Source organism: Anas platyrhynchos, chromosome 22, assembly GCF_047663525.1.
Source record: "Anas platyrhynchos isolate ZD024472 breed Pekin duck chromosome 22, IASCAAS_PekinDuck_T2T, whole genome shotgun sequence".
Classification (NCBI taxonomy): domain Eukaryota; kingdom Metazoa; phylum Chordata; class Aves; order Anseriformes; family Anatidae; genus Anas; species Anas platyrhynchos.
This window is the reverse complement of record NC_092608.1, coordinates 503,588-514,836: the sequence shown is the minus strand read 5'-3', so window position 1 is coordinate 514,836 and position 11,249 is coordinate 503,588.

Genomic DNA, 11,249 nt, shown 5'->3' with positions numbered 1-11,249 from the left:
TTTAACAAAAGTCCTATCAATGTGCACTGTCATGGGCGAAGGGGAGCCTGCCTTATTAACTGGCTTAGCTCATGGGGATAGGGAGATGTGGCATTCATCAATTAAAAGGCACTTACGAAGAACTGCAGGAAAACCAGCCCTGTTTGCAGGAAGGGCCTTCTTGTGCATTTTTCTGTTCTAAAAAACAAAAACAAAACAAAACAAAACAAAAAAAAACAACAAGAAAAACCAAAGCAAAACAGCGTGTTGCAATGTGAACAAATAATTTGTTCAGTGTACAAATTCTGGTCAAATCTGCTGTCACTGTGAAAATCCAGAGAGAGCCCATCCAAGATCAGGATTTTATAGTTAGGTGTGTACAAATAACAGTTGACATCTGCTTTTAAGCCCTGATAGTTTTAGATCCTGATCCCCCAGCTAGATGTGCATCTGCTTAATTTCACCCAGTTCCTCATCATTTTAACTGAAATTGTGTAATCTTGAGTAGCTTTTTTGTAATACAAATCACCATGGTCCTATACAAACAGAAAACTCAGCTGTGCCACACCAGTGGCAATTAGGTTATGGGAGGATGTTTCAGAGGACTGTATTCTAAATGCATTTCTCTGACAGTGCTTTTTTCAAAGTTTCAAATGTATTATCTGTTAACCACACTCTATATTGGGAATATATTAAAAAAAAAAAAAAGCCTCCTTAGTTTTCTGCTGAAAAGTGAATGATAAAATGTCTCTCCCTTACCAGGCTGTGGCGAAAGATATTAGAAGTATGTAAAATATTGTGCAATCTGGATATGCCTGCCCATCAGAAGTAAGTTGTGCTTGTAGCACAGGTACGCAAGCATCAAACAGCTCTGTTCCGGCAGATCTAGATTAACAGCAAAGGCAGCATAGCAGGAGCCAGCCTACGGACCCGCTGTGAGGGGGAACCACCCAGGATGCTTTGTTTGGGAGGCTGTGGTATGAGATCCTTACCAGCATCGCTCTCCATGCTAGCTAAATTAAATCCAGGTAAGAGCAGCTATGCTGGGTCAGGCAAAAGTTTTGGCTAGCCAGACATCCTGCCTCAGAGAATTGCCAGTGTCCTGTGCCCAGGAAGGAGCAGGAGAACAGACCAAACATCTGGTGCTACTCACCCAGTACAGAGCCCACGTTTCAAGGTGTTGAGCCAAACCCACTGCCTTTTATGTAGTATTTTGTGGTGCTACTTCTCTCCTACAAAGACAGGATGAGGGAGCTGGGCTTGTTCAGCCTGGAGCAGAGAAGGTTCCAGGGAGACCTTACAGAGTCCTTCCAGCACCTAAAGGGGGCTACAGGAGAGCTGGGGAAGGACTGTCTGGGAGTGCAGCAATAGAACAAGGGGGAATGGCTTTAAACTAAAAGAGGGGAGATTTAGATTTTGTGTAAGGAAGAAAATCTTTACTCTGAGGGCAATGAGGCCCTGGCCGAGGCTGCCCAGAGAAGCTGAGCGCCTAAGGCTAGACTGGATGGGTCTTGGGGCAGCCCGGGATGGTGGGAGGTGGTGTGTCCATGGCAGGGGTTGGAACAAGGTTAGCTTTAAGGTCCTTGCCAACCCATTCTCCAATTCTTCGGTTTGTCCAGTTGCTTTCTGAATTTTAATATCCACAGTATGCTGTGGCAAGGACTTCACTGTTTACGGTATAGAAATAGTTCAGTGCCTTTAACCATCTCTTCTCCATTTTGTGTACCTTTTCCAGTCCTACTGTTGTCTTTTCTTTTAAATCGTGTGTGTGTGTGTGGAATGGAGGGGGGTGTGGACAGATGGACAAAAATGGGCATAGTCATAGACTTACAGAGTGCTCCATTTTTCTTTCCCTGTGTTCTCTTTGCAGAACGTTTCTGTTGCAGCACTAAGATGTAGCTGCACAGCAGCTAGGATTGATTTGCCTCTCTGTGTTAGAATTACACCTTTGGTGTACTGATCAAGAGACAAAGAGGGTGAAAGAGGTGAAGAGGAAGAAAAGGGAAGCCTCAGAGTTTGTGGGCAGGAAGCAGTGCTGTGTTTGTGCTTTCACTAGCAAAAGTACTTAGTAACATTTCTCATTATAGATGGTGTTAGTTCATGCTTTGACATCCCTTTTTTAATTCCAGAGTTAAAATCTTCCTCCAGAGGTGTTTGTGTTCAGTCCTGTCTTCCTTAACTGCTGGGGTTGTCGTTGTTTGTTGCAGGCTAACAGCAGCTTGAGAGTGTACAACAGAGGCTTAATGAACACCGAGCTTTCTGGCAAGTGTGGAATGGCGCTCATTCCAAACTGGACCAGGAATCCCTTTCAGGCAGTATTGTTACTGTAATAGTGACTTCTGCCATAAGTAAGCCTATATTTTTTTATTTTGCAAGGGTTCTCTGTTCAGAAGATACTGTCCAAGTAGCAAAGCTTTATTCTAGTAAGCATCTGGAAATCTTAGGCTGTGTCCGTGCTAGTAAAATCAGGGATGCCTGGGAATGTTCCCAGGAATGTTCTTCAGTCGTGGAACATGATACCATACTGCTGAAGTGCTGAAATGTTTCTGGGCAGAATTCTGGCCCGTGCCAGCTAGTGTTTTTCTAAACGGTTCCCAGGTAGGGCTTGGAGTGGGAGACCATTCTCAAAAAGCAGTTTATACGCAGACACCCAGTGTCAGAATCTTACGAACTTAGGAGAGTTTTCTCATATAGACACAAGACATTCCCTGTCAGCTGCCCTTAGTGTTTGGGAACATTCCCACACATTTAATTTACTAGTGTAAGTATCTGTTACACCAAGTTAAAATCTGGCTAGCCTCCCTCTTCCCCCATCCCTTATTTTTTTTCTTCTCATGTCATCTTTTTAAAGGATGTGATAGTACTGCTGAACGTATCTCAGGAGGTTGTTTACATGTTTATTTTAGATTTTGCTCCAGCGGGTGTCATTGTAGCAGATTCTGTGTTCAGAAATCTCCTTTGATCAGACAGAAGTATTTATGGCAATTAAAAATGGTGTTCATGGGCATGAACTTCGTGCAGCAGGGTGTGGGAATAAGTAATAAGCTTTTGAAAAAAAATAATTATGTTATAGTGGCTGTAAAGACAGATCAAAGATGTACTTCAGAGCAACATTCATATGTAGTAGGAAGTTCCCACTCCAAAATACTACAGTTTAGAGCAGCAGTTCAACCAAAGTAATGCCTTAGGTTCACTCTTTGTTTATTTGAGGGTCCAGTAAAGGCAGGGCAGCGGTGAAAATAAATTCAGGCACGTGTGAAAGTGAATGCATGGAATAACTACAGGATAATGACAGACTGCAGGCATCTTTTTGAGCATGGTCATCAGAAACTGTGGCTCTTCGTTTTCAATTTGTTTAAATTTATTACCTTGATTATAAATCCCTGCTAAGATGATGATGATCAAAACTGTGTTTACAAATTCTGAGTAATTTGAAGTTCATTGGATTTGCCAATATGAATTAAAAAGAAGTGTTTCCATCTTTGGCTTCCAGGGGGGGAATTCAGGGGTTGACTCCCTGTTAGTTTCTGGCAGGATCTCAAATAACCGACAACGAAGTGCTCATAAACAGGCCTGGGTGATGCTGGTGAATGAGTGTCTGGGCATTTAGAGCGCACGATGTACCAGTAATAGGGCCAGGCTGGAAAATGGAATTGAGACGTGGAAGAAATAAACTCTCTACTGCCAGGAGCTGCATGCTTGCAGGGATTTTCCTCACTGAGCACGAGCAGCCTTGCAGCTCCTTTAAAACAAGAAATCAAGCAGATGCCAGTTTACTGGTTTCCATGGGGACTGTTACTCCCATGTGCAAATGCTGTGACCTCAGTGACCACTTGAGGACTAATAGAAAGAAAGTTGGTAAAGAGCTGGGTCTGGCACTATTGCACTGAGGCCTGCAAACTGTTCTTATCTGATGGACTTCAGCCTTGGCAGGATGGCTCATCTGACATTTCATCCGAGGCTACCAGTACCCAGCCACAAACTCAACTTCTGATCAGAGAGAGGGTAGCTGTCCTCAACCCCAGCTCACAGAGGACTTTCCTACTGAGTCACAGGTAAAGTGTGAGGCATTACCAGTTTGAAAACTTTTCAGAGCCCATGAATTTAAATGCAGGGCCTTCCAGTGGGCCCCGAGTCCAGCCCCCAGAACAGAATTTCAAACATCCAAGCAGCCATGGCAAAATCACAGCGCTCATAAAAGACAATTTCCCAGATTTATTTGAAACCAAGTTTTTGCATTGTTTGAGATGAAATGCTTATCAAGGTTTATAAGCCTTCCTGGTAAATTTTACCCATGTGTTGGGGGAATTCCCTGCAGGGGGTGGTAAATGTTGAGGAAAGAGCTATAATGTAATTGTGAAAGCATGAGAAACCATAGAGGGTTTTTCAAATGAATTTTCAGCTTCGTTCACAGCTTGGCTGAAGAGCAGCTGTGGGAAACAAACCCCCTGAGAACTGAAACCTCTGAGTCTAGCTCAGAGTTGCAATCTTCTATAAAGCAGGGAATTTAAGCATTTCAGTGTTGGGGAAATGAAACTGACCCATACCCTATTTCACTAGGTGCAAATGCAGCCTTTCTGTATGGCTTGGACTTTATTACAGACAAATTTTCAAGATACAGAAAGAAGAAACAGTTAATTTAAATTTCCTCTAGCACTGACACATCTGAGAAGGGAAATATTTTTGTTTAAAATTTCAGAACTAACCATCAGTAGCTTAATTTAGAGAGACCTTGAGCATTATTTCTGAAAGCATTGGGTCCCTGTAGCTGCCACTGAGTCAGCAGGAGAGACGTGGATATTCATCATATGGTGAGGGAAAAAAGATGGCTTAATTTTTGTGCCCCTCCAAACTTCGGTCCTTTTTGAAACTGACATTCTATCAGAGAAGCAGAAGTACATACAGGCTTTTCATATCTGTCAGTGAAACTAGGGGATACTGGGGTGGAAAAAAAAAAAGCCTGAAACATGGTCTCTGGAAAACAGTGAAACAGAAAACTTAAAATACATTTTTGTGAACAAGACTGTAAACTAGGAATGAACACAGGAGTTTCAGCACCGGATAATAATTATATTTGATCGTTATATATGTACATAGAAGTGTTTATGTTATTATGAGGTCTTTAGAAGCAGTTGTTATCAGATCAGATCTCTTAAGGCTTTGAAGGAAGTCCTGTGTCAGAACACAGAGAATTACAAGTTAGTGAGATACAGAAAATGGATGCGTTGTATTCCCATTCAGCTGTAATGCAGACTAAAAAAAGAAAAGGGTCATTTCAAGCACTGGTCATTTATAATAAATTTGATTGCACTTTAAAATCAGTGCCACTAGGATCCAGATTCTCAGAGACTCCGAAGCTCTTTACTGTCCAATTATGTAAATTGGAACAAGACACCTGTACATCTTTTGAAGGTCTGTGACTTTATTATAGTGGCAATTAAAAGATAAAGAGGCAGGGTGTTTTTAAGCCTGCCTGTTGTTCTGATAACCTCATCTCCTAGCGTCCACCCTACAAGACCTCTTCAGCTTTTATCTCCAAAGCACCAAGTTCTTTGAACCAATTTTCATTTGTTCTTGGACAGATAAGCAGTATCTTTATAATATCCACTCACTACACTGTCTTCATTGACGCATATAGCCTGGGTGGTTAAGTCTTTATCAGATTAGCACTTATGAGACTGCACAAATGCAGCCAGGACACTATTCTTGTATCTCCAGAGTTACGTTAACAGACTGGTGTGTCCTGTAGGCTAACACAGTCTCCATTAAGGAAAGCGTTTAAGCACATGCTTAAGTACGTGAGCAGTCCTGTTTAGAGGTAGCACAGTTACTCTGTGCTTTGTTAAGGATATGCCTAAACATTTCCTCAGATTAGAGCTCAAGGTTGGCTGGCTAGTCATGGAAGTATGCGTCTGTACAGGAACAGAAAGGATGTAATTGTCAAGATGGAAATAGGTTCTGATGTTGCATAGATAAATGTGAAATGTAAGCGCCTATTGTAAGTGGTATTGTTGGAAGAGGAAGTATCAGTTTTTCCTGATAGTATACAAGGAGTTCTGAAGCATGAAAAATATTGGCAAAGGAAACAGTTGTGCTGAAGAAAGCACTGTTGCACAGATGCACTGAATTGTAAACTCCAGCTAAATCAGATTTAATGCAAGAAGACCACTTCTGTAATGGATACAGTGGTTAACTGAAATGTGGCAGAAATGCACATGATTTGAATTCACACTGAGCAGCAAAAATTCACAGAAAAACCTTATCAACGCAGGCTGTGGCCAGGACCAAGTGATGTTGCTTTCAGAGTACAGAAACATTTTATACTTCATGATTCTCTTGGGGTGTAGAAATGCAGAGAGGTCACCAATGCCTCCTGCTAGCACCACCTGCACAGTTGGAAGTTGAGACATGGATTTAGGGGAAAGAACAATAGGTCACCTGTTCTCCTGCCCTCCAACCTGAACTGCTCAGCAGCTCTCCAATCACTGATGTAGCTGAGATTGATGGGTGACCAAGAACTGTGCAGTTCTACAGTGTGTGCTTACAGAGGTGACAGGTGTTCAGCCCCCCAAGGGGAAAGTTTGGCTGCAGGACTTTTCCAATTTGCAATTGAGGTTGCTTTGGGGAGGACAAAGGGAAGAGAAAAAAAGCCCTGGAACATTGGCTATAGTTGTGGGTCATGACGTGTGACACTGAGACAAAACCATGCCTTGGTGATTTCTGCAAGATAGCTTAGGGCTTTGGCTCTCCAGAATTTCAGCTGTGTGCAAAAGATAAAAACAGGTCTTTGCTAAAAAGGGAGGAGAATCTATGTTTTCAGAACCATTTCCCTGGGTAGGGTACCTTTTCAGGGCTGGTTGGGACACAAGTCTCAGATAAATAGCATTGGCTGTAAAGAGATGATAATGCATCTCTTTTTGTACCCTGGCTTTAAAAGGTATCACTAATGGTCTCTGAGGTGTCTGAAGGTACCAGTATGTTCAGCAGGTCCAGTTCACATGTGACTTTCTTACTCTCACTCCTAAAAGTCCCAAAGGAGTGAAGCTATTCCTTTGTATCCTCCCAAAGTGGGCAGGAAATACTCTCGGATGTTCATGAAGAAAAACACCAATCGTACAAGCATGCCTGAAACTCGGGTCTTAACATATCCCTGCCTTTCTTCCGTGCATTTCAGTGCAGTCATTTGTGTCTGTACAAATTAGTGGTGAGTAGCTGACTTGTTTTGATCACACCAACTGGAGATAATGAAAAATCAGGCCTAAGAAATGGGATATGTTCTTGGAGGAGCAATGCTTTGCTTCATTCAGGAAGGAGTCAGAGCTAATGCCCCACTGGGGGCTGCAGTTTGGTGGGTCCAGCTCGTGGTAGGTGTGAGCCCGCCACAGTTCATGTGGGGAATCTTTGTTTCTGCCTTATGAGTAGAGTTAATCTTTGAGCTGCAGAGATCCTTGGACCGATCTCCAGTGTGGCCATGAAGATAACAGCCATTATACATCGTAATGAATTATGCCGAGTTTCAATTCGTAGACATTTTGTAAATGATTAATAGCTGTTTTAGTAAATAATTGTTAACCCTAGCATGTGTAGTACCCTGACCTGTAAAATGTTTATAACATCTGTGAATAGTTTATTGCCTCCATATAAAGTGCTTATAAATGGAAACTTCGGATGACGTGTGACTGAGTGCAGAACAGAAAAGCAGAGGCCCGGGGTTGGCCGCTGTTACCCTGATCCACCCGGTGCTCACAACACAGTGGGGATCTGAGGACGCTGTAGCTCTGTGAGTAGAGGCAGGAAGTTGTCTCCCTTTGCACTTTGGCTGTTTGGTGTACGTTATCTAGAACTTGTCAGAGCCCTTTGGTCGCTAATACACATGGGATTTATCTTGTGAGTACAGATGAGTAGCTATTATTATGACTGGCAGACGGAGGGGAAGGGGGAAATGCTGCCGGTTTCAGTGCTCGAAGGCACTGCATGGTTCTCAGCGGGGATGTGTTATGTTTCCTTCGCTGGTTTGTGTGGTGTTGGAAGAGTCAGTTCCCTCCTTTCTCAGTGCCGTTCTTTTTCCAACCACTTTGACCTAACTATATAGTCCATAAATCATTGGAGTCTGGGTCTGAATCTCATACCCAGCCTGAGCCTCTGAATTCTACCCAAATGTAAATAATCAACAATATACTAAAATAGGAATACTAAAAATCACAGATAGTTTAAAGAATAATTGCGATAAACATGTTTTACTTTATGTTCTCCTTCCTCTTTCATTTAATGATGCTTTTGTGTCTGGCTTGGAGCACCCACGTTCCCTCTGTTTGGATTGGCTTCTGGTGTGAAGTTTAGCAGCTGTACCTTTTTTTTCATGTGTTCTCTCTCACTGCTGCTGTATGTGAAATTGCAGCTTTCTGTATGACAGACGGTTTCTTACGTGGCTGCATTAGCCAGAAAACACGGCAATCCCAGATAGAAATCTGGGCTGCTATTATCTGAGGCTAGAAGGACCTATGCCCCATCTGTCCAAACCCCTAGGCTCTAAGGGGTATGGATACTGTAGTGTTCAGTTAAATCTGAATTAACCTCTGCATCCTGCCATCGTGTTGGTTTTTCATGGGGTCTTTTCCTTCCATAGGCCCAGTCACGGGCCCAAACTAACAAAAGGAAAACATTGGCATAAAAATCAGACTCTCTTCTCTTGATCGAGGCATCAAAAACAAGAAGAACACAGTACATGATCAGGTGAAGCCAATGTTATCTTGGCCCTGCAAATGACTCCCTGAGGTATATAAAAAATGGAAAAATATAAACACAAATATTAGAAATACTTTTTTCCTTGAGTAAGACAGGCTTATGTCTTCTTCCCCAGTCCAAGAGCTGTCTTTTGAGAGAGAGCAAGGTGAAGTCTCTCTTCTTGATGAGTGCCCTGCTAGAAAAGTGTGGAAGTTCCTGATGTCATGGATTGTTACTGGCTGCTTGGTGGTAGACAAAGCAGACTGTCCTAGCTTCCTGGTCCAAAGGTAACGTCTGATCAAAGTGATAGTGTATCTTGAAAAAAGGAACCAACTAAAAATAATGTGTAAAAGTCTGTGGACTTTACTCCACTCTGATTCATACATAAAACTCCAGTTTTACAGCTACAGTGAATAACCTTTTGGATCAATTTATAATCTTATCTGATTCTGTAAAGTACTGCTATTGGTAATTGGCATGAGTAAGTGGTGAGCTACATAGGGGTGCTGTTTCAAGGGCTTCCCAAACTGGTTTCCTGTTTTTCTGCTAAGCTCCACAATGTTGTATCTACTTAGATTCTAACAATATGGGATCTGAGTTCAGTCTGAAATAAAAGGGCAGGCTCTCTGGAAAACTTGACAGTTAGGACCTAATTATTGGACTGAATATAAAAAAATCATAGCTTCTCAAGCATTTCTAGAGACCTTAGGTACAAAACATTGTTGGGTTTGTTTGGCTTCTTGGTTTTGTGTTTTGTTTGTTTTGTTTTCTTTTGTTTTCTCACAGGGCCAACTTCTCCATCTTTCAGTCTAAGTAACTTGTGTGAGCTCAGATGGATGTCTTGTGCTGCATCACAGGCATAGGAGAATCTCTGAGAAGTAGAGAGCTGACAAAATGATGCAGTATCTGTTTGAACTGGTTGCTTTATTTTTGATAAATACCTGGATTGTTGTGCTGCTGAGTCATTGGAGAATGGAGACGAAGAAGGAAGAAAGGGTTATTAGCAATTCTGAACTCTTTTTGGGTGCAGTTTATTTAGCACCTCTGCAAGATTTAACATGATAACTCTTTAAATCTTAGCACACTACTCAGAGAGGTAGAATGTCATAAAGGTGTCTGGTAAACAGATGTTACATTCTTTATAAGCTGCTAGGAAGGTGTGCATCATTCTGAACAAATATGGAAGCAGCTGCAGCTTTGGAAGCTTTAATTTCCTGAACAAATACTTCAGAGACCTATTCCACTTTGGTAATTGTGGCTTGGTAATCTACAGATACAAGTAAAGCATAGCTTACAGTAATAGACACTATCTTTTATTAAACCAACTGATAATATTGGAAAAATAGATTAACTTTCAGCCAGGTAAGTCCTTCAGATGATCTATTAATACTTTCTCAACTATGCACCTGGCTAATGAATGTACGTAATGCAGAGGGAATCTTCTTTGTGCAGGCTTATGACAGTTGGGTACATGTTGTAGCATTTTCTTACTAGTTCAGCTCCTTCAAAAAGCATGATGGTAAACAACAATAGAAGTCTTCTTGGGAGGGTTTCATTGAAGTGTTGATGAGACAAAATCCAGAAACTTACAGTAAAATCAGTATTAAACACATTGTCAAAAACATCTGAAATTAGCTTAGGGAAAATTAATGTGTATAAATCTGTCTGATTTTTCTTCTAGGAGGGAAACCATAACCTAGCAGTAATAGATCAGACTAGTTTGCTGTCAAGATTCTCTGTTTACTGGTAGTGATGAAGTGTTACATGCTCTACTAATCGTGATATACATCTTCTGACTGCAGCAAGGGCACCAGAAGATCCTTGGAATTCAGAGCTGCAAAGTTTGTTATCAGACTAACTCTGTAGGGTTAGTAGAGGAAGATGTGTTGTTCAGTGTTTTCACTTTCTGGCTTTTAACCTGAGACACGCTGGGGAGATGGTTTTCAGCAAAGCTGAGTGGCTGAAGCTCTTATAATGTTGGATAGGGAAAATTAGCGTCTGTCTTTAAATAATATTTTTTAAAAAATAAAATTGAAATGGGAATTCTGCTGAAGATCGGGCTAGGATATTGTGAAACAAAACAACTCAAGACTCTTGCCTGAGCTATCAAAACTGCTATGAGGTTTAAAAGCAACATGTGCAGGGAGGGAAGAAGTGTCTTGCTGGATGAGTATTACAACATGTTCTGTGCTGCAACACATAGGCTCGGTGGGGTGAGCTAAGTGGGGATTTCCACCATGAGTAAAACTCTTCCTTCTTGGAGGTATAATTCAGGCCTTTTCGTTACCTATCTCTGGGTTGGTTCATTCGCCTTCCATGTAGCTGGCCATCTATCATTTTTGACAGAGAAATTGCTATGACAAAATGCTAAAAGCTCTTGCTCTGGGCTATTTTTAATGTACTGTAGGTGAAAGATCAAAACACATTTTTGGAAGATTTATATGCTGTACTCTTGCACCGTGCTGGATAGGATAAACAGGAGCTGACAAACTACAGGACAGGAGATTTAAACCATTGACCTCTGACATAAGGAGTCCTCGCAACTG